We start from the raw sequence: 25,323 nt of genomic DNA on the forward strand, positions 1-25,323 counted from the left end.
GTTCCCAAAAGATTTGTCTTGTTCCGAGAGTAACACTGGACAATAAAATTCTAGACATGCCGGAGAAGTACATAAGGTTTTTAACAAAAAATGTTTTTAAATAAAAAAGATACTTCATAGATTAAAATAACAGGTCTCTTGCATTGAACTTTACCGTTTTATAATAAAAAAACAAAATTCAATAAATTACATTTTTACATGAATATAATATCTCGGGTAGCATCCTTTTATGCAGCCAAATATCAATTATTATTTAATACTTCAATGTCTCACATTTATTAATACACTAGCTTTTGCTCGCGGCTCCGCCCGCGTTATAAAGTTTTTCAGGCTAAAGTTTTCCGTTATAAAAGTAGTAGTTTCCCGGGAGCCTATGTTCTTCCCAGGGTCTCAAACTGTCTCCATACCAAATTTCATCTTAATACGTTGGGTAGTTTTTGAGGTTAACACGTTCAGGCAGACAGATGCAGCGGGGGACTTTGTTTTATAATATATTTTTTAGAACTTTTTAAGAGGGACAATCCCGTCATATATCATTGTTGCATAACTTTAACCGTGTACGCAGCGCACGCAACGGAAGCTCTCAAAACTAATAATTTTCCCCGTTTTTGCAACATGTTCCATAACTGCTCCGCTCCTATTGGTCATAGCGTGATAATATATAGCCTATAGCACTCCAGGAACAAAGGGCTATCCAACACAGAAAGATTTTTTCAGTTCAAACCGGTAGTTCCTGACATTAGCCATTACTGCTCCGCTCCTATTGGTCATAGCGTAATAATATATAGCCTATAGCGCTTCACAAATAAAGGGCTATCCAACACAAAACGATTTTTTCAGTTGAAACCGGTAGTTCCTGAGATTAGCCATTACTACTCCGCTCCTATTGGGCATAGCGTGATGATATATAACTTTGAGCACTCCACAAACAAAGGACTATTCAACACAAAAAGATTTTTTCAGTTCGAATCGGTAGTTCCCGAGATTAGCCATTACTGCTCCGCTCCTATTGGGTATAGCGTGATGATATATAGCCTATAGCACTCCACGAACAAAGGGCTATCCAACGCAAAAAGAATTTTTCAGTTTGGACCGGTAGTTCCTGAGATTAGCCATTACTGCTCCGCTCCTATTGGGTATAGCGTGATGATATATAGCCTATAGCACTCCACGAACAAAGGGCTATCCAACGCAAAAAGAATTTTTCAGTTTGGGCCGGTAGTTCCTGAGATTAGCGCGTTCAAACAAACAAACAAACAAACTCTTCAGCTTTATATAATAGTATAGATAAGTATAGATATTTACGCACACTCAACAGTTCTCGGAAGCTGTTTAAACAACAAATGCGAGAGCATGTTTGATGTTCTTTGGTTTCATCCGACGCAGATTGTTTCATGTAAGAATTCCGTCATACGGAGGCGTTATAACAATTGTATCGAAATTATAAAATTTCAGGAATTTTAACGATATACTAGTCAAATAAAAAGTAGATCTACCTAAAACCAAACGGTACTGAAGTCTGTTCAGCTTGGTCGGTGCAAAAAACATTTCTGTGAAGCTCGAATTTGAAATGCAAATTTAGATTCGGATGTGATAAACTTGCTCCTCACAACATGAGACAGAGGAAAGATCGTCAACTGAGCTGCACATTTGTCGACTTTCTTACCCTTAAATTTAAATGCATTAGTGCTGTCTCTGAGGCGGTAAAAATAAATAAGGCGCTTGTATCTACGATACCAAATACCTTGCAACCCTCGTGCGCTGCATCAGTATGCGTGATGCCCTGACCCGGCACTGTGATAACAAGCGTTGCGTGCAAGTACGAAGTGTACACCCTCTCCCGCTCCTCTCCCCTATCCCCTTCGGCATAGGCCGCACGGATGCCCCAGTACAGACTCACTGCACCGCGTCAGCAAAATAGCGAGCTCTAAATCGAACGGCTTTGCATGTACCATGGTTTTACATTGTTACTTATTCGTGCATAACCTAGCACAGTTTTATCATGCTTGTATCTTCCCGGAACGGACAAATAAGTTGCAATTGATGGTAAGAACAGAGTAATTCAAGATGTCGACCAGTGAGAAATGTTACATGTGATCTGATGTTCGCCACTGTTACGCCGAATCCTCTAAAATTCAATATTAGATGAAGGAAGGACACTGACGCGTGTGTTAGCAAAATATTCCACAGCGTTTTTTAAAAGAACTGGCTTGAATGGTGTTGTAGGGTGAAAGTTATTGGTAGTTACTGATAGATACGATAAAGTATACATATTTATTTATTTTACAAAACAATTAAGAAGGATAAAGAACATGAAAGCCACTTCGTCTACCTCACCTCCCTTCCTTTACAAGTCCAGTGTATATATTAATTAAAACCAATGAAAGAATTTAAAATATTTTGTTACAATATTCTCTTCTTATGATATTTGAATTTCATATATTGATGAATGTGTTCATCTTGCTATCTTGAAAGATTGGACACGTTGCAAAAGCCTTGTAACCGAAGTATCAGTTGACTGCTGACTCAGCTTAATATTTTCCTTGCGTAAGTTCTACGAAGCTTGTCGCGACTTAAAGGACGCGGATGTGACGTCACGAACTCGTGATGGTTGCGATAAAGGCTCGTGTGGAGGAAACATTCATAGAGCGCTCGCTTGCGGTCGTAGTTATGAAGACTGTGCTGGCTCTTCCGGGTACTTTGTGTTTTCTTCACTCTGCGTTGGATGTGGACCGACCTTCCGCTAAACATACGCCTTGAGCCGTTTAATATCTTACTTTAACATTAATATATTACGAAGTTGTATCTGGTATATATTTTACCTTTAAAGAGTTTTTATATGGTTGTTTTTTTTTTAATAGCTTAAGAAGCTATTGTTAGCTTATTTAATGGTAAGCGATCATCGCCATCCAAAAATATCCACAATACCAAAGAAATTATAATCAATGCACTTGCGCTGTTTAAAATAAGAATAATAATATCTTTTCTGAAATTACGTCAAAGCTCATCACCTAGGAAATTAAAAAATCAAAGCTGACTCCACTAGACGTTACACAAGGAAAAAATCTTGCAAGCAATTTAATTGCCAAAAGTTACACATGCCAAAGAATCCAACCGTTTAGCTAGGCGTATGATATCGGATCATCATCAGATCAACATCTGGTTCAAACAATTCTCCCATGAGAATAAACCATATTCCCATCATGGGATGGAAACATGCTCGGGGAACTGTTAATGTACACTCCCGCTAAAACGAATATTATATTATTTGTTATAATCAGATAAAGCCGTGCCGATTGTAAGACCACAATTTGCAGTAAATATTTACCGCTCACAAGAAATTTTCATCAAGATGCTCGGAGCACAAGTTACGGGAGAAATACATTTTAATACGATCCACTGAAAATAGATTAAAGTACGTCGTCGCTTGTAATATGCTAATTAGCGGTCCTACGTCGCTACGGTTCGTACCCACATAGAGCTACGCACGGGCACTGTATGCGAAGTGTGGCTCTACATAGAGACATGGCGCTGCCACGCACTTCCTAAAGAATGCTAATTAATTACGCGAGTAACGGCGCGGCATCTCGGAGAACTTAATTCCTACGTCTACAACATTATGTTGTAGCAAATATAATAAGGAAGTCGCATGAGCTGGAGGAAATCTAGCGACTTACGAGGGACTATAAATTAATAAAACAAGTTTTTATGCGCAACATAAAGTGTAAGCAAACTCTTAAAATGGTTAATGAGGCGAGCCCGTCCGCAGAGCGCAACACTACCGCGCTTTAACTACTTTATATTTTTATATCCATGTTCCAGTCTCTAGCGACTTTTAGTTTAACGAGCTGGCACTAAACACAAACAGCATTCAATGTGTGACGTCTCAAGACAACACTGAATAAGTAAACGTAAACGCTCGTAAACCAGTCACCTTTATTTAGCCTTCAGAATCAACTCCTAAAACTTTTCATGTAACCTTATAAGGGTTGGGTACTTAATACATATTCATGTGTTAAGATAAAAACTGTCCCGTATATCGGACTTCTTATTTGATAGTGTTCATAACTTACTCGATAAGGCTTAGGGCGAACGAATAATCGCCAGAGAGATGTGGGTTCAAATCGTGCTCTGAGCTTTATGAATATAACTTTACCAATATTGAGTTTTTTTCGTAAAAAATCTTATGTCGTAGTCAAACATCTTTGCATTATTAACAAATAGTTTATTTGCAGATTACATAAAGATGTCTATAGTGGATATAATTAAAAGGTTACTGATACCTTAAAGATTATAACACTAGGTTAGTTATAGCAGTGTCGTATACAGCGGTGTTTAAACTTAACTGAGCACGTAATGTATGTGACTTTCCGCATCACTCGCCATCATATATTATTCATGGAATACATGCGAATAGAAATCACGTTACAGTAAAACATAATCTATGCACGTACTAAAAAGTAGAGTCTGTTAATTTGTTCATACGACATGCTACATCGGTTGAATAGAGCGCGGTCCGAACCGGTCCGGTTATATTAAATGCTGATGAAATAGTTTTATTTCAATGCTGGTACATGCCAAAATATCATGTACTTGTACGGTCTTCAAATTAAGAATATGTGATGAAGAAGAGGTCAATACGGTAAAAAAATATCAAAGCGGACGGAATCGCTGTCACAAATATCATCAGGATTTGCTTATAACAGCCGTCTACAAATTGTTCCGAGTGGTGTTATGATAATTTCTGTCTAATGAACTGTATCAAGTATGTAAGACAAGAAACCGTGCTTTTAGATAGTTAAAACATCATTAAAATTTATCTCCAAAAATCATGAGATATTATGTGTTTTAGATGTAACAGATATTTCCTGAGATAAACGGGCTCTACAAAAAAAACTATAGAGAAATATATCAAAAGATACTGAAATATACATCATCCGGCATCGCAACACTTCTCGCCGAAATGAGTTACTTTGGCGGCTTTTAATTCGCACACGACTCACACACCATCACGCATTTTGTCCCCGAAGGGGTATGCAGAGGCCAGGGCACCCACTTTTCGCCAAGTGTGTTCCGTCCCAGGATGTGATAGGGGGCGAGCCTATCGCCATATCGGGCACATATTCCAGACTCCGGGCTGATATTTAGCAAAAAAACCCAATTATCACTTTGCCCGACCCGAACCCAGGACCTCAGAGCGCTGCCGTACTACGGCAGTCAGGCTTTTAATTTATATGTCACTAATCACTATCGAGTCAAAAACAAAATATATTACATGCCTCCCCACCAACCTTGCCATCGAAGTCCATCTTTAACATTATAGTAAGCATTTGTTAGCGCTGAATATCCCCAATGAGAAAGAGTTGAATGTAATTAAAGGAAAAGTTGCGACGTCTGAGAGGATCCTTGTAAGAATTTCACTTAAAACTTGCTCGCCTACACGTTTTCGAATTCCACAGCGCGGAGCGGCGGGCGAGGGGAGGGAGGGCAACGCATTCACACCTCACGTATTAAAGAGTTTAGGATTGTGCAACGAGTGACCGCACTGACGCTGTATAAACTTCCTATTTACTGTTAACATAGAGTTTTTTTTGTTTTAAAACCGGCGATAGCCTAGTTGGATGTGGAACGGACTGCCGAGACGAAAGTCCGCAGGTTCAAATCCCAAGGGCACACACCTCTGACTTTTCTAAAATCATGTGTGTATTCTTTGTGAATTTATCGTTCGCTCTAACGGTGAAGGAAAACATCGTGAGGAAACCTGCACATCTGACAAGTTCTCTATAGAAATTTCGAAGGTGTGTGGAGTCTACCAATCCGCACTTGGCCAGCGTGGTGGACTAAGGCCTAATCCCTCTCAGTAGTAGAGGAGGCCCGTGCTCAGCAGTGGGCAAGTATATAATACAGGGCTGATATTATTATTATTATAGAGTTTTTAGGCCACTTATACTTTGTTACAGAGTTATAGAGAATTTACGGTGACCTATACTTACTATAATCAGTAATCAGAGTTTACATTACACGGCCGAACGAAGGCGCGAGTGTAAATGACAAAATTGCATATAAACATATTACAGTTAAATAAATTTACTTTCCAATCTAGTTAAATCAACTTCATTCGTGTATGTGGTTTCTTTTCACTAAATAAGAAGTCGAGCAAATTGCTAACTTGATAGTAACTGTCTCGACTGCCCATATACAATCAAAACCGAGATTGCGAGAGTAACAAGGTAATTCAATAAAATGCTTTATTTAATTTATGATTATTTTTCTTTGTATTATAAAAAAATATTTCTCTAAACTAAATAAAAATATATTTACAGAAATAATACTTCATTCGGTTTGCAACGCTGGCCTACGGCACCAAACAATTGCGTTTTGTAATAAAGCCTCGTTGTAACATTTGAAATAATTATGTGCGCAATAACAGGACCTAATTAGGCGAGGTGAGCGAGTAACTATGTCAGCAACACATTCTAAACAAATAATAGACTAATTTCCGCGCGTAGCTGTTGTGTAGCCGCGCGTAGTATGTCGTAGTATATCGTAGCACTTTGTAGCATATCACAAGTTTGCGTAGCACTCCGGCCAGAGCGCGTTTATCACATCGCTTGTGTTCATTTTACGCTCTTACATAAAACACATTTTACTGACGACGCTACAAACAGTAGATTCCGCCAAATGCGCTATAAAATTCCAACAGTCCCCGAACAAGTTTGTGAACTCGCGCAGATCGCGACGACCTCGGCTTCCACTAGATATCAACTTTTACAACTTTCAAACGTAATTTAAAATCATAATCCTTCTTAGTATTCCATAAGTTACTTATTACTTTGTGCAAGTGAAGTTTGTGCAATAGCGTGTTCGTAATTATACGTCTCGGTGCACGTCCATATCAACAAACTCAATTTCATCATAAAAATAAATAAATTCCATGCGTCTGAAATACCAATATATTATATTAGTCATGCATCTGACATACCACTAGTGAAATACTTCTTAAATAAACCGGGACTAAGTCAAAACACCATACAGATATAAAGTGAGTAATGAATAACTGTTAGTGTGCACGGTGCGTGCGACGCGGCGTCTGGTACCAGGTTCGGTTCCCGCGCATTAATCATCGCGCTACGGCTATTCATTAATAACGCGCTACGCTCGTCACGGTTACACCTGAGTGATGGCGCGCGGCATTTGTTTTACTCGTTCCCTACGCGCTACGCTGTTGTAGTTTATCAAAGCGACTCTCCTGATCAGCTCCCTCGGGAGAGCCGCCCGGGATGCTCCGGAGCGCCGTAACGAGCCACCCGAGTCAAACAGGTGGTATACACGGACGTCTACTAGTCAAAGTACTTCATTTGCACAGGAGATGTTCTCATATATAATTGAATAAGTTGATGTTCAAATATTCCCGTAGTGGACTGGTTAATTAATTTATTTGTTTATTTATAATCAGTATTTAAAAAGCTACACAGGGCCCCGATTAAAGAATTAATGTAAAAATACAATATTTAATTTAATGTTGTACCGAACGCTCCCGCTATACGTATGAAGACATCACAAAATTAATTTCTTTTTATAAAATTATTAAAAGTTGTCTTTATACTCTTAAAATTATGGATTATTAAAAATCATAGCTCTAATTACTTTGAAATAGTGTAACCTAAGACGAATAGTTGAGCAAGTATTCCTAAGCGGTTGCGATGTCACCGAGAATGAAAGATTGAATTAAAGAAGTTGAAAGGAATGCCTCGAACTTGACAGTAATTTAATAAAGTGGCGTCTTGAGAACGTCAGATCAAAGTTAATTACTCCGCATCTCATCCTCGCTCCCAGATTGCCAGTCGTTTTTAATTTATCGCACCAGTTTCCACGCAAAACAATAACGAGTGTTCGCGAAGTGTGGACAAACAAGGCGCATCTGTGCGGCGGCGGGCGCGTACGGGGCGGTGCGGAGAGGTGCGCGGGGAGGGGTGACGGGCGGCGACAGGCGAGCGCTTGTTTTTGTCCGGCTAGCGCAGCAGTTACACCATTCTTTCTCGCGTCACGAATTAATTCCCAAAGTTGTGTCATAAAAATGGCAAATGTAAAACTCGCGCTGAAAACACTCGCCGTGCCAGAGATACAGTGCAGTTAGCAGTACACTGCAGCGCGACGCGGCGCCGTGCGGGCCGTGCGGGGTGTGCGCGGCGCGCGGGGAGGGGGCGGGGCGCTGGCAAAGTTTGCGCCGGACATTTATTAAAAGCCGTGTCATTGTTTTTAAAATCTTTGCAACAAACTACTCTCCGGGGAACTTTAAAGAAAACATGTGTTTTGTTCATAAAAGCGCGACACACATACACATAGAGCAAACACAAGTCATTCTGAGGAAAAGTATCTTATACCTACGATTTTTATAAACAAACAGTCCTTTATCAAAAATAATTCCATTCTTGAGATTTGTCCGCTACCTTGAAGATATTATGGAGATAATTGAAATCACAGTTTAATATTTATATTTACGCGACTATATTCGGTAGCTCGATTATTTTCTTTCAACCAATTCTACACAATAAGTTTAGTGAAAAATAAACGAATAAAATTTCACAGTTCGTGTTTTTCCATGTTTTTCTTTGACTCTTCGTGAACACAGAATTCGACATAAAATTGCGTGTTTGTTTCTACAAAACATTTATTTACTTTACAAAGTTCAATGTTTACAGGATTACCTCCTCGTATTTGAGTTCTCTTAAGCACATTTAAAGGACTTTTGAATATATTGTGTTGGATCTGGGCAGCACTATAACATTTGCAAGTCCAATTATATAGCAGCCACAGTATTGGAAACATGAGTCGACGTCGCGGCGACTCACTGCTCTGTTTTACGAGCGCGTCCTAATGGTTAGTATTAATTTTTAAACTAACACTTAACACGCTGCAGTCGCTGTGTGTTATGTGCATTACTTACCTTGCTCGTAAATCAAGCCATTATAAATGCAGAGAGATTGTCATAAATCAGATGCGCAGCTTCATGGATTCAAACTCCGATTGGGATAGATCAAATACATAGTTTGGAAAGAACATTGAGTTAAATTATCCACCAGTGAAGAAATATAGCCAATAACAAGAATAATTAGGTCAATATAATGTGATTGAAATAAAAAACAATTCTAGACTGAATCTTTTAAGTGAAAATAGAAATGACCGCTCTATTGAAACCAAATATAAAACACACGTCTTAAATATAACAGTATATTTTGTTTATTCGTAAACGAGTTCCATATAGAACCTCGTAATATTTAACGTCAGGAAATGTACCTGTATTACCAGGCCACACAAAAGTTTTCATTGAAAGCTTTTATTGAACAACGCACAAAAGATTTCGGAGCGCCTGACAGTCGAGACGTGAAAATATTTTACAAATAAAAGTCAAAAGAAAATAAGCTTTTCTATTTTACTACCCATGATGTTAAGACGTTGGGTAACAGATATATAAGGAAATTCTAAGTATAACAATTGCCACTTACATGATAAACGCAACACAAAAACTGCTTACGATAAGTAATGAGATCAGCCAATGTACCTCCAGTGTGGTATTGATCATCCCAGAGACAGGTAAAGACCACTAACTTTATTTGACTTTATTTGCAGTCGTAGTAAGCTACGAATGCACTCAATTAACCGGTAGATGCAGTGTAGTAATTTTACCAAGAAAAAACACCACGACTTGTCCGCAATTTTGCGCGACAAAGTTTTAAGTAACGCGAGAAAGTTTTGCATTCCTTAAGAATAGGACGGAGTGTGTGGTGATGTGGAGCATTCTTGTAATTAGTTAGCTGAGAAATTTTGCTCAAGAATTAGCTGTTAATAAACCACCAGAAAACTCCTAAATATAACTTAGCGTTAGTGTTAGTGCATCACACATGGCTCGCTGATATCATTACCATATACACACCATGATGAGTAGTAATTCCAATTACACTGAGTCGTATTTTTCTAGTCCGACCGACCTAGAGATCATCTGTCTCACTAATATAACAAACTCAGCCCGCCGCCCTACATCGATAATCAACATCAGTGCTAATAAACGTTCATATACATTCAATGCTAACTACAGTGCGACCGCCGTAATGCATGCTAGCGACGTGACGATGTGTGGTGAGGTCGCGTGTGGTGGCACAGCGTGTGGTGACGCGGGCGTGCTGTCACGCGACGTGCTAACTCGTTTGTCGCGCGCTAATGTGACGCGTGTTCCGGAACATTGTTAGCGGTCGCTGATCAACCGTCACAAGCGGCTGTCCGCGCCATGTGACGTCAACAGACCCGCCGCACAATATGGGTACAGGGTCATATGCCCTCATTCATATGTTTTGTAATGTATCAGACGTATTTGTCGTGACCGAATGAAATATATCCAACTTTACCTGATCATAATTTTACAAAGCGTTTCCGTCGTAATGGTTCCAAACGTGCCAGACCACTGAACTCGAGTGGAGCTGAACTAGAAACCATTCATAAAAAAAAAGTTTTATCGTGAATGCGAACTCAAAACAGGCTGGCATTCAATTATTTCATTTAAATAATCTACAACATACTAACAATTCGAATTATATTTTTTTCTCTCAATGATTGCTCTTTACGCGCCATCTAGATAATGACAAGTTATTAACTAGAAACGCTACACTAGGTATCAAACTTTAACTGACAGTTTCATAGCAGTTTCGTGTTGATTCATCAACTTGACAGAGACTGTTTATCGCCATAAAAAAGCAATTATAAACAGTATTTTACAATGCATCGCTACACTCAGTCGGACCGCGGCCCCAATATCGTCTTCTGCACGCGCTCCTGTTGCATGTTGTAAATTAATTTCAGAGCACCGAATTGTTCTGTTGTATTATGTATCTGTGCTCGCTGCCGTGGATGCGGCAGATGGATTTCATCTCGCGCGCATAGTTCATTATTTTAAATTACACTGTCGCTGTAGTAAAAGTTACCACAACCTAATAGGTAGTGAAGCGTGCTACCAAGACGAAGAACGCTGGTTACTTGACAGTATGTATTTGAAGAGCTTTAAAATATTTAAATTCATGTGAATATTCATAAAATCAATATCATATTTGTAAGTTACGTAGTAGGTATCTAAGATTTAATATTTTTTAATTATCTATTAATTTAATAATACAAAGGGTACAAATCGCTTATGCATTATATTGTTCATTGTATTTAGAATGCATTATAAGTAAGAGGCGGTCCGCTTCTGCTCCATATAAACTAACGCCCATATCTCCGAACTAATAACAGAAACGCAATAGTGCGGTCATGGTTCGTCGAGCTCATTCCTGTCCTTAATCCCATGACGGGAAGTTCCATTATTGTTAAATGGTACCACTACGAATACATTACATCAATTTGCACAAAACTGGCAATTTTTTTATTCTGATAGCAAAGGGAATTAAAATATATCGGCGTATGGATCACAGTGAGTGTTACATTGCAAGCCATCACAATAAGTTTGACGAGCTCGCGGCGACCGACGCGCCCGCGGGCTGAGGGCGGGTGCAAATGACGCGCGACCGTAGCGATAATGTCGCGACAGTCGACACTGACCGACCGATAACTGTCGAGCGGCGACGAGTCCTGCATTCCGATTGTATATGTATATGTAATAATGTGAAAAAAAAATGAAAATGAAAAATTGTTTATTACAGCAAAACACATAAAACATAACATATAAAAAGATATTAAACTTAAAACAGTATAATAATGTTTTTGCTGATCACAATGTATCTGTGAACTATTTCCTTCGATTTCTTCACTAGGCAAGCCTGTATCGAAGAAATCGTCCCACGAGAATACAATTTGTGTTCAGATAGCACTACAAAATCGAAATAACTTATATATTAAAAGGAATAAAATAAATTGGAAATTAAATATTAAAACAAAAACAAAAATAAACATGCTTAAAATAAAATAACGGAGTGCCCTACATAACAATTTTGCACGTGTATCACTTTTTTTAATTTTTAAATATGTGTATTATATTATATAACATTATTTTATTAACATAAGGCCATCTAGCATTCAAAAGTTAATAGGTCTTCAGTTTCACTGTAAGTTAATGAAGAAAGCCATTTCTGCAGTGAACTTTTCGCTTCTTTTAACGATTTATTTTTAAGGTCACAATATTTAGCAGCTTGGTTGTAAACATGCTTTTTACAAAATCGCCAAATCTTTGTGCAAATCGAGTTTTGACGCATGGGGTCGTCAGTCTGTAAACTCTACGATTCCTTAATATCTCATATTGGCTAGAGTGTCTTACTGAGTTATGAACCAGAATCGAGGTGGTTAAAATAAAAAGCTGTCTGACACTCAAAACCCCTGCTTCTTCATAGATTTTACTGGTGGGGTATCTGTAGGGCTTACATAGCATTGTTTTAAGACTGACCGTTGTGCCCTCTCAACTTGGATAATATGTGTTTTAGCAGCACTTCCCCAACACGATATACAGTAAGTAATTAGAGATTGGCAAAGCGCGTAATATACACTCTTTAGAGTGCTGATGCCTGCTACATTACGTAAATTACGCATAAATTTATTACCTTGCGTATGCGGGCTGAGAGAGCCTCTATATGTTTTTTAAATGTTAATTTTTCGTCAATGTGCACCCCAAGGTATTTATAGGAATTATTGCGATTTAACGGATTACATAAACAAATTGTATTAAAGTTGCATTTTACATCGTGAATTTTAATGATTGGGTTATATTTAGGGGCAGAGGCAGAGCTCTTATGAAAGCATAAATAGGTCGTCTTCATCGTGTTAAGTGTAAGAAGATTCCGTTGCAACCATTGAGATATCGCCGCTATACCACTCTCAGCCGATGAACATGCCGAGTCCCAGGAAGGACCATGAAATACTACAGCAGTGTCATCGGCGTAGCACAGGATATCGGCATTTGGAATATTCAGGTTATGAATATCGTTGATATAAATAAGAAATAATGTGGGCCCTAGAATGCTGCCCTGAGGAACTCCGAAATTTATATACTGTGGGCTACTAATTATAATGTATACGTAAGAACAATTTCCACGATACCTTTCTGCACTATTTTTACAAATTAGATTGTCTATCACATCCATACAGGAACATAAAATTATTTCCGTACAGTGTGGTGACAAAAATAGACAGGAACGCCAGTGTCACACGAACTGCATCGTAAGCGCTAAACAAGAAGAGAAAAACAATCGATGGAGTGCTACTCGTCCAATTAAAACTCGCGCCAATTACAAGTTCCATAACCTTGCCTCAGTGGGGCGCGAGTGCTCCAAACTGTTGGCTTCAACCAGTTATTCTTAATCATCCTGTTCGCTCGCCATTACTTTTAATGTTGTTTACATTGCAAACACACGTTGCGAAAACGGCTCGATCCGATCAATTGTATTCACAAAAAGTTTTAATTTTAGTGTACAATGTGCTCATGATCATATAATTATGTCGCGAGGAGCTCACAAGTCGGTCTCGCCTCAGATGCGGCTGAAGATTGTAGCGAGTAGTACACCGCTCTCGGCCACTAAAACATTAATATCTGCACGGACGTGAGACGGGGAAAATGAAATTTCAAAAGCAACCATTCGTGTACACTGTACTTATGGCGAGCTCGTTCTAAACGAAATAGTTTTAAAATTATACAGCCGCCGGCGGAGTGTGATTTATGGAGGCGTGGGTCCGAGTATACGCGGAGTCGGGGCGACGTGGGGGACCGAGGAGGGGGGGATTAGGAGAACAGGAACTGACGGCGCGCGGACGATGATTAATATCCCCGTGTCGTCTCCACTGAGCTTATAAACAGGTGAGGAAAGAACCTCGCCGCGATCAGCCACGAAACGCGCGGAGACAACCTGTCTCACCACCCTAAAAGCATGAAGCGGAAAATTAGAAAAACTTCGGTTTTCGATTTTGAAAACCAATGTGAAATGGCGTCAATATCCAAATTTTCGCCTATTTGTAGGTAACCAAAGATTTTAATACTAAAAAATGAACTCCAAGCAGCGTAGTGAAAGGTGCACGCCTCGGGCGCGGTGGCCTCACACCTATTAACGTTCGCTAACTGCTGTGTTTGCTGAAAGAACGTGACGGGCGCCAAATTAACTGCCTTCAGCACCTACACTACACCACACTGTACACTCACTCATAGTAAAACGCAGACAAATACTCAGCTGAGAGCTGGTGCTACAAATTAAACCTGATTTTAATATATAACTAATTATAGTTATATATGAAAATTTGGACGTGGATTTTATAATAATTTTCATTATTATTTCAATGTATTGACGAGGCGAGCGTGTGCTCAACGACAGTGAACGCCACCGGTAAATAATGTTTGAGATGATACAGTTTCGATCGATCACCTTCTTAAAAACGAAGCAATTATATGAATACCTGTAGCCAGTATAACTTTTAAATGCTGCGTATTTAAATATTTATCACCATTTTAAATAAAACTACCATTAAAACTTACTTTTATTCCAAGCACCTTTTATTCTTTTCTTATCAAGTACATTTTAAGTAAAATTAATTAAGATTTTCGAACATCGTTTGTCTTCTCATACAATTTGAATTCTTAAATTAATTTTGCGCTTAACAAACACTAGGTTTTAATTCTTAATTGCCTTCGTTAAGGTAACCGTAAATTTAAAACTCGTTTGTTAAGTGACCCCTGAAGTTCTTATCAGTTTTATTAGAGATAGGTCTACGACATGGTTCTGCAGTATTTAAATAAAACTTTAATTAAAATGAAATGTTACATTAACCAATAACAATTATTTGTATTTAAAATAACATATATTTAAAAGTCTCTTAAAACATTTATATATATTACAACGTGGCTCTCGTACGCAGCGCACGTGGTAAACATCGAGTAATAAACCTATTACAAATAAATAGTTTGTCCAAGGAGCGCTATAATAACTGAATGATATGCCATTACAAACCTCCGCACTCGGTTCAATTGTCCTAAATATAATGCTTCAGTAAGTCAATAGGTTGGTAGAGCGGTAGGGAGCGGCGCGGGGGAGGGGCACAGCGAACCAGATTACTACGTTAGCAATAAAATAAAGAATAGAGTTAATATTATTACGCAGCCCTACAATAGCTATCGTTCCCCATGCAATGCCATTTTAGGGAAGGTTCACAAAAGGAAATCGAGGATCTGTATCTTTAATTAGATGTGAAATCTTCGTAATCCCTTCATCCTTTACATTCTTTACATTCTACTAGAAAAATAACACTAAGTATAAGTTACTTTCTAATAAATTCCTATTTTTTCTACAAGAGAAATAACATTTTTTTGGAGATAATAATAATATACATACGTAATTAAGCTTAGAGATAATTCTCCCTAATGGACGGCGGCTCATTAATTCGTATAAAAACATCAACAACTTTTTATGTCTCGTATTTAATCATTTTCATTCCGAATGATCAAAAAACAAGGTCTTTGTGCGGCAAAAATTAATTAACTTCGCGTTAAGCTTAGTCGACACGTGCGTAAAACATTAAAGAGAGTATACCGTGTGTCTAATGCCTAAGCAAATATTTTTTCGGAGTCCGCGCACGTCGGAGAAGGTAACAATATTTTATGAGTGAAGTTACAGCCTGGAATTAAGGCGTACAGCCAAATCTAGACTTATTTGATGACGCGTGAAAGATATCTAGAGGAAAAAAACTTTGATTTAAGAATGTCATTACAGAGAAACGAATATTTTTATTCCAGTCATTTAGACTTATCTGACGAAGTAAACGTCAGTGATAGTTTTATAAAATATTACTCCCAACTTTACCCACCACTTCAGCTAAAAACGTGATGTGATGTTGCGTATTATGTAATTGTCATATCGAAGTATTTAAAGGCTGTCCTTATTAGAACTATAATATATTACACATGATTCCGACACACGTCTTCATTAACAACGCGCTTTGTTAACAGCACAGAGTTAGTGGATTGTCGCGGGCGGGGTCCGCCGGAACAGACCTCTCGAGCCGGTTAACACTTAGCCCCGCGAGGGGTCCGGACGCTACTCCTGGGAGCGGCGTTAACCGCACTCAGACATTTGATTGTTTCTTAAATACAGCTCTCACGGATGCTGAAGTTTCTTAAAATTTCGAAACTGTATTCACATCAGACAACGCGACTCCGAAAACGTATATATATTCTCAAAAATAAAAGTCTCACTATATAATTTCAGGATAAAAATGTGGCTTATTTCTAAATTCAGGATTTTATATATTTTTGGGAATAATCATCTAAGTCTATATAGCTTTTATTTCTACCGAACATCCTTCTACTCGCATTTATAATCATAACTTAAGTAGAATATTAAGAGAATAATATGTCGACTCGTAGTGGCGTGTTACTAAGAGGTGGGAGAGTGGATTTGTATGCGACATTCTGTCTCGCTGCTGGTACGGCTTTGTATTAATAGAAGACGTTGTACCCAGTGAAATTAATGGGTATTGCGAAATTTTACATATCATGGCTAGTTTACACAATATTTTATCATACTATTATGCGTTATGTCATACCATACCATACCATACCATACCATACCATACTAAGGTAAGCCATGGGCTTTGAAACTGCTATTAAACTTTACAAGTGTTGTGTTTACTGTCATGTCTACTCACTTGTCTCGCCATAGCATCGTCCTTATTTTGCGAATCGTACAGTAAATAAACCTAGTGCCTGTATTCCTTAAATATTGTCCCTATCACCATTGTTATTGCCTTTTATCAAACATACACTATTTTTGAATGTTTATACGCCAAATTTTATAATTTAATTTTCATTTCAATGATAGCTTTATTTTTATTAAACTATCTTAATATAAATCTGAAAAAATATTTACTATCAGCGACTGAAATAAATGTAATAAACTCAACACATTCATGTATGTCGTGTTACAAGGATTGTAGAGTGTAGTAATAAAACGCAATATCGCGCGCGGACGAGACGAGTGACGGCTCGCGCCCGACTCCGAGCCAATAAACAGCGCCGGTGATAAGCGACGCGGATTATTCACTCTTTATTGCAGGAAGTGATCCAGTACTCTCGATACAGACGTGTTTAGGACTTCAACGCATGTCGATGTAAGTCACATCAATGGAAATCACTTACATGAACGTAAACTAACAGATTTTGTAAGTGGAATAAAATGAAAGAATGAATTGCATCTCGATATAGTACGGTGTAATTTAAACAGTCATTTGCACGTTTAACAGCAGTCACAATCATTCAAAGCTTTCCGTTTGCCTAACTTACCGAAAATACTTAAAGTCATTTGAATACAAAACGTTTGTAAATGGATGCTTGACATGAAACGCGTCGGTTCTGAGTTGTTATGAGGACCTCAGTGGAAACACTTGATGCCAACAATGGGTACAAAGACATTTATATTGCATGTGAGCGCGGTCGATTCCCGCCACTCGTCAACAATCAGCCAAAAATAACTGGAGTGGCGGCCGAATGCGGACCGGTCGATACCTCGATATGGCGACTAGTCCCGGAAATGGACACGTCCGCGCCGCTCGCACCGGCGCCCCCGCACACACATGCAAATGGCTGTAAACTGATTACATTTTGTGGAGAACGAAAAATCAACTCAATGGTTAACTTTGTTTAAAACGAGATGTTAGCGCACGTCGCAATCATTAATTTATTTGCTAAACATTTATACTTACTGGATACCGGTCGTAATCAATTCGAAGTGAAATGGAGAATTAAAGTTGCTTCGGTGTTGTATATGATTTACCTTATCGCTTCTATAAAATTATTCCTATAACTTGAACACTCCAAGATCCATAGACTTATCCAAGCTAAAGCCGACGAGTATTTCAACAAGAAAAAAAATTAAAATTGTTCATCAGCTTTGGATACTCAGCACTATTTTTATAGTACATAATATATTAGTAAGTGTCTCGAGCGGCGTTTACACATGCTCCTAAGTTTGTTGTCCCGGACGCCGATTGCGCGGACTCTAGTCCATCCACTGCAACACTAATATGTCCACATGTATGATGTATGTATGTAAGGCCTGCGCTATTTTAGGGTTCTTTATTAATAATTAAAAAAAAACCTTACAAGAAAGTTTTTATGTCTGTTAACTGCAATTTAGATAACCGCTCCTTATAGGAAGACATGAAGCTAGCACCAGGCGAGGGGTTTAGCCCAAAACGTAAAAAATCTAAGCATATTCAAAATAATATATTATATAGAAATTTTAATTCTGAATGCTGAATAGGAAGGAACATAAAATTTAACTGCCTTCAAAAACCAACAATAATTTAATATAACAGGTATAAAGGTTACCAATTCTAGATTCGGTGATGAATTAAAGTTTAATTATATTATTTCCGTATAATTGTTCTTGTAACTTTTTTATCTAACTTAGCAAACAATTTTATAACTCTAAACATTGATCTAATGGTTAGAACAACCTCTAGGTTGTTCTAATCAGCGGTCGCGTGAACTACTTATAAGGCCTGTGAAAGCGCTTTTATAAAACTCGCAATTTCTAAACTAATATCGAGCAAACTTTGTGCGGAACACTCTGCGACGAGTTGAACCCACTGTTGGATGTTTTACTGGCGCAGGCTGTATGAAGATGCGCCGGGATTCACTCCGCGCTCCGCACTCTGCACCGAGTGACCAAGTTTTCTTTCAAACTAGCGCTCGCCACGGATAACTGAATAACTAGTGCAATTTGTCCGCATCATTCCTTTGGGTTTTTTAATAAAATCTATATTAAGACGCCCGACACGTATATTGAAACTCAGTAATGTGCAAGTATCGCGTTGTGGGAATTAATAACAGTAATTGAAATTCAATCAATAGCACCCAAATCTGAATCATCATTTTGGATCAACACAGACGTCTATCTCAGTGTGGGAAATCAACTGGCGATGTAGAATATGTATCAACATAATAGCCTAGTATGGAACGTGCAACTAATTCATTCAGAGTTCGTGGATTTATTTCCATCGTAATATAAAGACGAGTCCATCGTCAATTCAGACACTTCGCAACTCGAATATCTAATGATGTGTATGGGTGGTATTGAAAATTCATAAATTTATATTGCTTTAAGTATATACAAAAATTAGTTGAAGAAAGAAAGAAAGAAAATATTTATTTGTAACAAGCAAAATTACATAATAATTACAAGTTTAATACATTTAAATCTATTTGCTCGTCACAAAAGCGAACCCAGCTCAGCATATGCTGATAAAAACCAGCGCTGATCTTCCGTTGGGCCGTTTCGTGATGTCACGGGCGCCAAAGGCATAAAAAAAATAACAAAACTAAAAGTACAAAACTAAAACTGCACCAAAATGCATGGGGGAATGAGTAGACATCCAGATCACAAAGGTAAGTAAATAAATTTTTGTACCGATTAAGTTATAATTGAAATTAAATTAAGTTAAATTAAATTAAAAGTATAACGAAGCACGCGCAGGACGCAACGGCGCGGCCGCTAATAGCGGCCCGCTATGCTATCTAAGGTATGTATGTAGTATGTACGCATCGCGAGCGCACCATTACATCCGCGCCCCCTCAGCGCTTCCCCTCTGGGCCGCGCCGCCGCGACGTTGCCACTTGCCAGTCGAGCGGGGCTTTTCATGCGTACGCTCATGTCACTTCGTCAAAGCGACTCGCGCGCAAACCCGCATTTGATTTTTTTTTTCATTTCCGAGGTGTATTGGTTAATTATAATAGGTGTATGTAAGTTATAATTATATAAATAAATATTAATGAAATAAATACTAAGGTAGAAGTTTAAACGATAATTTATTTATATTTTATATTATATGGCGCTAGTATCATGTCTCAATCGCTCCTGAGCTATTTGATGATCAAGAATGAATTTTTTTAACTTCACTCTAAAACTGTGAACACATTTCAAATTCTTTATAGGTGGGGGGATGTTGTTCCAGCACTTGGTAGAAACATAGCGGAAGCTGCCTCTGAAAGCGGCAGAGTTATGACGTCTAGTGATAAGCTGTTTTACACACTGCCGGGGCCCATAATATGACTTGCGACATGATACCCAGGACAACTTACTATGAAGATAGCCAGGTGCTTTATGTTTCAAGACCTCAAAAAGAAGACACGCAAGATGAAGTTTGCGCCTGTGTTTCATTTTAAGAATGAAGTGTTTATTTAAATAAGGTGAGACATGTGCTCGTAATGGTATATTAAAGCAAAAACGGGCGCAAGCATTTTGCACTCGTTGAATTAGCCTTTGTGTCCTAGCTCTAAGATGTTTTTATTACATAGATACGTTGTCCGAGCTCAATACTGGCAAGACCAAAGTAAGGTAATTGCCCGACATTCACTTAGTCAACCTCCAACCACTGTCGCCGCTAGTCGGCTTACTAACTTTAGTATTTTTATAAATAAAATGCCTTCCTGTGTTTTTAGACGATGTACACATTATACTCCAACTGTGATTGAAAAAAACGTTTCATTTCATACGTTAGTAATAGGTATACACTATTTAACTTATTTTTAACTAATAAATGCATTTTATTCGACCGTCATGGCGACGGGGCGGTCGACGCTCGGGCTCATTCGAGCATACTCGGGCACACTCGGGCCGTATCGACGCGAGCCGCTAGGGCTGTGTCTATAGTAAATACTGCGCTGTTTTTATGTGCAATTTTGTTAGTGTATGACGCGTCTATTTGTAAAACGTCATTGTCCTAGCTAGCAAACGTGGACCAAAAACCGTGTCCATATAATTTAATTTCGATAGAATAAGGGATTCTGCAAGCTGCACACGCAAACTTTCCTGAAGATATGGTTTCATTTTATATAAGACCTTCAATTTATAAAAACAATTTTTTATTGAGTGTGCAACATGCTTTTCAAAACGCAAATCACTATCCATATGTAAACCCAGATTGCGAGCTTCATATACACGCTCAATCGGCTTGCCCAAAAGGTTGACATTTAGTGATGGGTTTAAGATACGAAGTTGATGATTGCTGCCAAACATCAGGTACTTTTGTTTTGTCCGGATTAAGCAGTAAGCAATTGGATGTAGACCAATTTGCAATACTGGAAAGGTCCTCATTCAGTTTAGTTATTGCACTATCCATTTCCGTTGGTTTGAAGGAGATATACACTTGGATGTCATCTGCATAAATATGGAATTTGCAATGTCTAATGTGCATGGTAATGTCAGATGTATACAGTATAAACAAGATTGGGCCCAATATGGAACCCTGCGGCACTCCTCTAGTAATGGGCACTTTGTCCGATGTAAGCGAAGATCCATCATTGCGACCAAGCTTGACATACTGAAAACGATTACTTAGATAACTGTTAAACCATTTTAAGGCGTTTGAGTCAAAACCGTAATAAGATAATTTAGATTGTAAGAGATTAATATTTATACAGTCAAAAGCCCTTGAGAAGTCTAATAATACTAACAGTGTGCACATACCTTCATCTTGAGAACATAATATGTTGTCCGTTACATCAAGCATAGCTGTCACTGTACTGCGACCTTTTCTAAAACCAGATTGTGTCTCAGGCAAAATATTATTATTTTCAAGGTAATCGACTAATTGTTCACAAATGGCTTTCTCCATAACTTTAGATAGACACGGTAAAATGCTTATTGGTCGTAAATCTTTAAATTCTGAAGGATTTGATTGCTTGGGTAGAGGACGCACAATCGCAAGTTTCCAAACATCAGGAAATATTGATGTAGTGATGGACAAATTAATAAGGTCTTTAATAATATTAATAGTATAAGGAAATGTCATAATAAGCATATCTAGACTTATAAGGTCACTACCTTCAGCGTTCGATTTAAATTTTTTAAAATTTTTTATTATAGAATCCAGACTAACTGCTTTCAAGTGAAAGGTAGCATCACTAAATTTGTGGCATTCAAAGAATGTAAGTTGCGAAATGCTGACATCAGAGTTACCCGGAATATTTAAAAAATGGTTATTTATGCTATTTGGGTTATTAAATAGGGAAGGTAATTCAATATTATTTTTTGGAAGTAAGGTAGTTTTAAGATTATTCCATAGTAACTGGGGCTTGTTTATTTTACTATTTATGTGATGTTTAAAATATGCTGACTTTTCGAAGAAGAGTGCCTTATTAACAAGGGATTTTAAGGTTTTATAATATTCTTTTTTGATGCCGCACCTGTTCTTATTATAGTCTGCTGAAGCTTCATCTCGCAACTTCATCATTAGTTTTATGGTATCTGTAATCCATGGATAGGAACGGTCTTTGATGATAACGGATCTTAAAGGTGCATGCAGATTAAATAGTGCAATAATACTAGAGTTTAGAGCATCAACAACATCATTAACATTGTCTAGTGTTGATATTAGGTCCCATCTAATAGATTGCAGATTTGCGTTAAACGCGTCTAAGTCAATATTTTTCTTAGATCTATATGTAATTATACGTGGAGTAGGTTTCTCGCGTTTAATAAGAAATTCACAAACTACAAGGCAATGTCCATAGAGAGAACCAACATGCTCTACAGTCACCTTTTTTGTGGCTAGATCGGAGCAAACAACATCGATGAGCGTCTGACTAGTCTCAGTATAATGTGTCGCCTCAGTGACTAGCTGAGAAAGACTAAGACAGGATAGGAATGCCATAAATTTTATTGTTTTAATGTCATCATTACAAAATAAATTAATATTAAAATCACCTAATAAAATTAAATTGTCATAGTTGGAGAATGAACTGATAGAATCTGTTATAGCGTCTAAAAATTGGTCAGTATCCAACCAAGGTGGCCGATACGCTGTGCCAATAACCAGCTTCTTGCCATTGTGGTTCAGAGTGAACCACATTTGCTCAACTGAACAATGCGCTGGAGCTGCTGGGTTCTTTAGGTCACGTAGATTGATGTCACGCTTAGCATAGAAACCAACGCCTCCTCCCCGCGAGCGCAACTCGCGCGGTCTGGGAATGCCGCAGGCGGTAGCCCGGCAGGGCAGGAGCACGGCCCTCCTCACCTGCTCTTAGCCAGGTCTCATTTATCGCTAGTATGTCAATATCATTTCTAACCACTGCTGCTACAAAATTGTCATGGTTTGTACCAAGGGAACCCGCATTAAGCAATCCAATTTTTAGAAATTTATTTTTGATCATTGCTCGTACCCGAAGACGATTGTATTAATACAAAATAGAAAACGCCATAAAAATATAAATATAAGTTTGTTAAAATTGTAAATAATTAATACCATGTAATAGTTTATTAATTGTAGTTGTAAATAGTTTATTAATTGTAGTTGTAAATAGTTTAATTTATTGGTTTTATAATGTATAATAATAAAGAGTATTGTAAAGTGTAAAGTGAGATAAAAATTAATATGACTAATATGTATAGGTAAATAAATACAAAGTGTTGAAAAACTAGTAATATTAGCAGTTTGATCTAGATGTCTACACAAAGCCATAAGATAAAATGCAAATAATGATAAAATTAAACAATCACATATACTGTCCTTTAGATATCGGCAGGACCAACTGAGTGCTATCCAAAATTCGACTTATGTCATCTTCACAAGTGATACGTTCAACTTTACGGCCATCCTCCTTACGAGCGAACACCCTGCCCCCTTTGGTCCACACGTACCGCCAGTTGTGAGTACTACCGGCTTGACGGGCCTTGTAAAATATGTGACGGTTCGTACGAGTTAAGCGCTCATTTATGTAGACTCGGTGCGCCGGTCTCGACGGACCGCCAAAGCCAAGCTCGCTCGTATTAAAGCCGCGGCGCACACGTGCCTCTCGCAGTAATGCATCGCGAGTCGCGCGGCGCGCAAAGCGAACGACTAAACTCCGTGGGCGCTGCGCAGCGGGATTGAAAGTTCCTTCAGAAGGTTCCTCCCGGTTACGTCGAGTAGAACCGATGCGCTCGACATGTACGATGTCTTTCTCATCAATAGCGACGCCCAGTTTATTGGAGAGAACCTTTTACAAGGTGCAGGGTGCTTTCTTCTTGGCTTTCTGGTATTCCGGTCACCTCGACATCATTAAGTAAGAGCTCCTGATCCCGCTCATTTAATTGAGATTTTAGCTCAGCTACGACACCTTCCAATGGACTCTTGTCAGATGCCTTTTCGCTTAATTTGTGCTCTAAAGCATCCACCCTTGCTTCTAGGCTGTTCATATGCTCAGCACATCCTCTAAGAGAATCCTTCAGCTCGGCCATCTCTGTACGCAATTGCAGTACTTCATGCCGCATTAAGCGAAATTCAGCACACAGTTCCTCCTTAAATCGTCGCAGCTCCGTTGCCACGGCAGGAGAGAGTGATGCCACCATATCATTCTCAGCATGGCCTACTGTTCCCGGGCTCATTAGGTCATCAGAGCTGTGTCCCATATCTGCCCTCCCACGCACCGGTGTTTCCGCTTTGTTATCCCGCCGGTCATTTTTGGTGCATTCAGGGCAGCGCCACGACGTGATTGACGTACCTCTCGGCAAACCTACACACGACCGATGGTACGCAGCATTGCATATACTGCATTTAACGCCCTCTGCCGGTGACAAGAACTTAGCGCAGCCGCCACATCTAATTGACGGCATGGTTATCGATTGCACTAAGACGTATTAAGGAGTATCACTAGATGGCGCTGTGCTTATAGTCTTGCAAAAGTGTACTATTATATAATAATATGGTGTTAGTGTGATTGTAAACACCATAAGATGCGCACAGCGATCGAAACTTAGGGCGCGCGCTCACGAATCACTCACTCCAAGTATTTATAGTTATTTATTTACGTATTTTTGTTTTTCCTGCCGAGTCGGGTAGATTTAGGTTCACTGTGATAGTTTTAAAATAAAATTCCAGATTAAACCTTAGTCACTGCACTAAAACTTCAGATAACATTATATGATGCGAATAATACTGTGGAGAACTGTTCATGCAATAAACTGGTTAAATTAAACGTTTTATATTATTTTACTCAATAAAACAACCGCGACCAGCTTAAACTAGTTTGCCGTCCGTGACGTCACTCACCAGCATGCCGATAGTACGCTGCCATTAGTCTAGACCGTTGAGAAGATATACCGAACCTGCAAAACCGAAGTTAGGAACTTGTACAGGGTAACAATAGTTTACAAGGTTATTAGGATGTACCCGCTGTAGGTGTCTAAGGCGGACAAGTTGCAAACTATTCCGCCGTCAGTTCGTGGACCACCTGCGTCGTGTCGCGCCCGACAACACAACCATACTTCATTTTACGTTGCTTGACTTGTTATGTGGATACTTAACTACTATAAAATATGGTGATAA

General features: G+C 38.6%; 1 long non-coding RNA gene and 1 pseudogene across 1 annotated transcript; one reads left to right on the forward strand and one right to left on the reverse strand.

Annotated features, from left to right (window-relative positions):
- Window positions 1–19,652: 19,652 nt before the first annotated feature.
- On the forward strand, window positions 19,653–20,134 carry LOC119189962. Its single transcript, XR_005112687.1, has 2 exons — window positions 19,653–19,759; window positions 19,952–20,134. It is a non-coding gene; the product is annotated as an uncharacterized LOC119189962 (long non-coding RNA).
- Window positions 20,135–23,512: 3,378 nt separating this feature from the next.
- On the reverse strand, window positions 23,513–24,808 carry LOC119189947 (annotated as a pseudogene).
- Window positions 24,809–25,323: the final 515 nt, after the last annotated feature.

The sequence above is a fragment of the Manduca sexta genome, chromosome 20 (genome assembly GCF_014839805.1).
Source record: "Manduca sexta isolate Smith_Timp_Sample1 chromosome 20, JHU_Msex_v1.0, whole genome shotgun sequence".
In the NCBI taxonomy this organism is placed as follows: Eukaryota; Metazoa; Arthropoda; class Insecta; order Lepidoptera; family Sphingidae; genus Manduca; species Manduca sexta.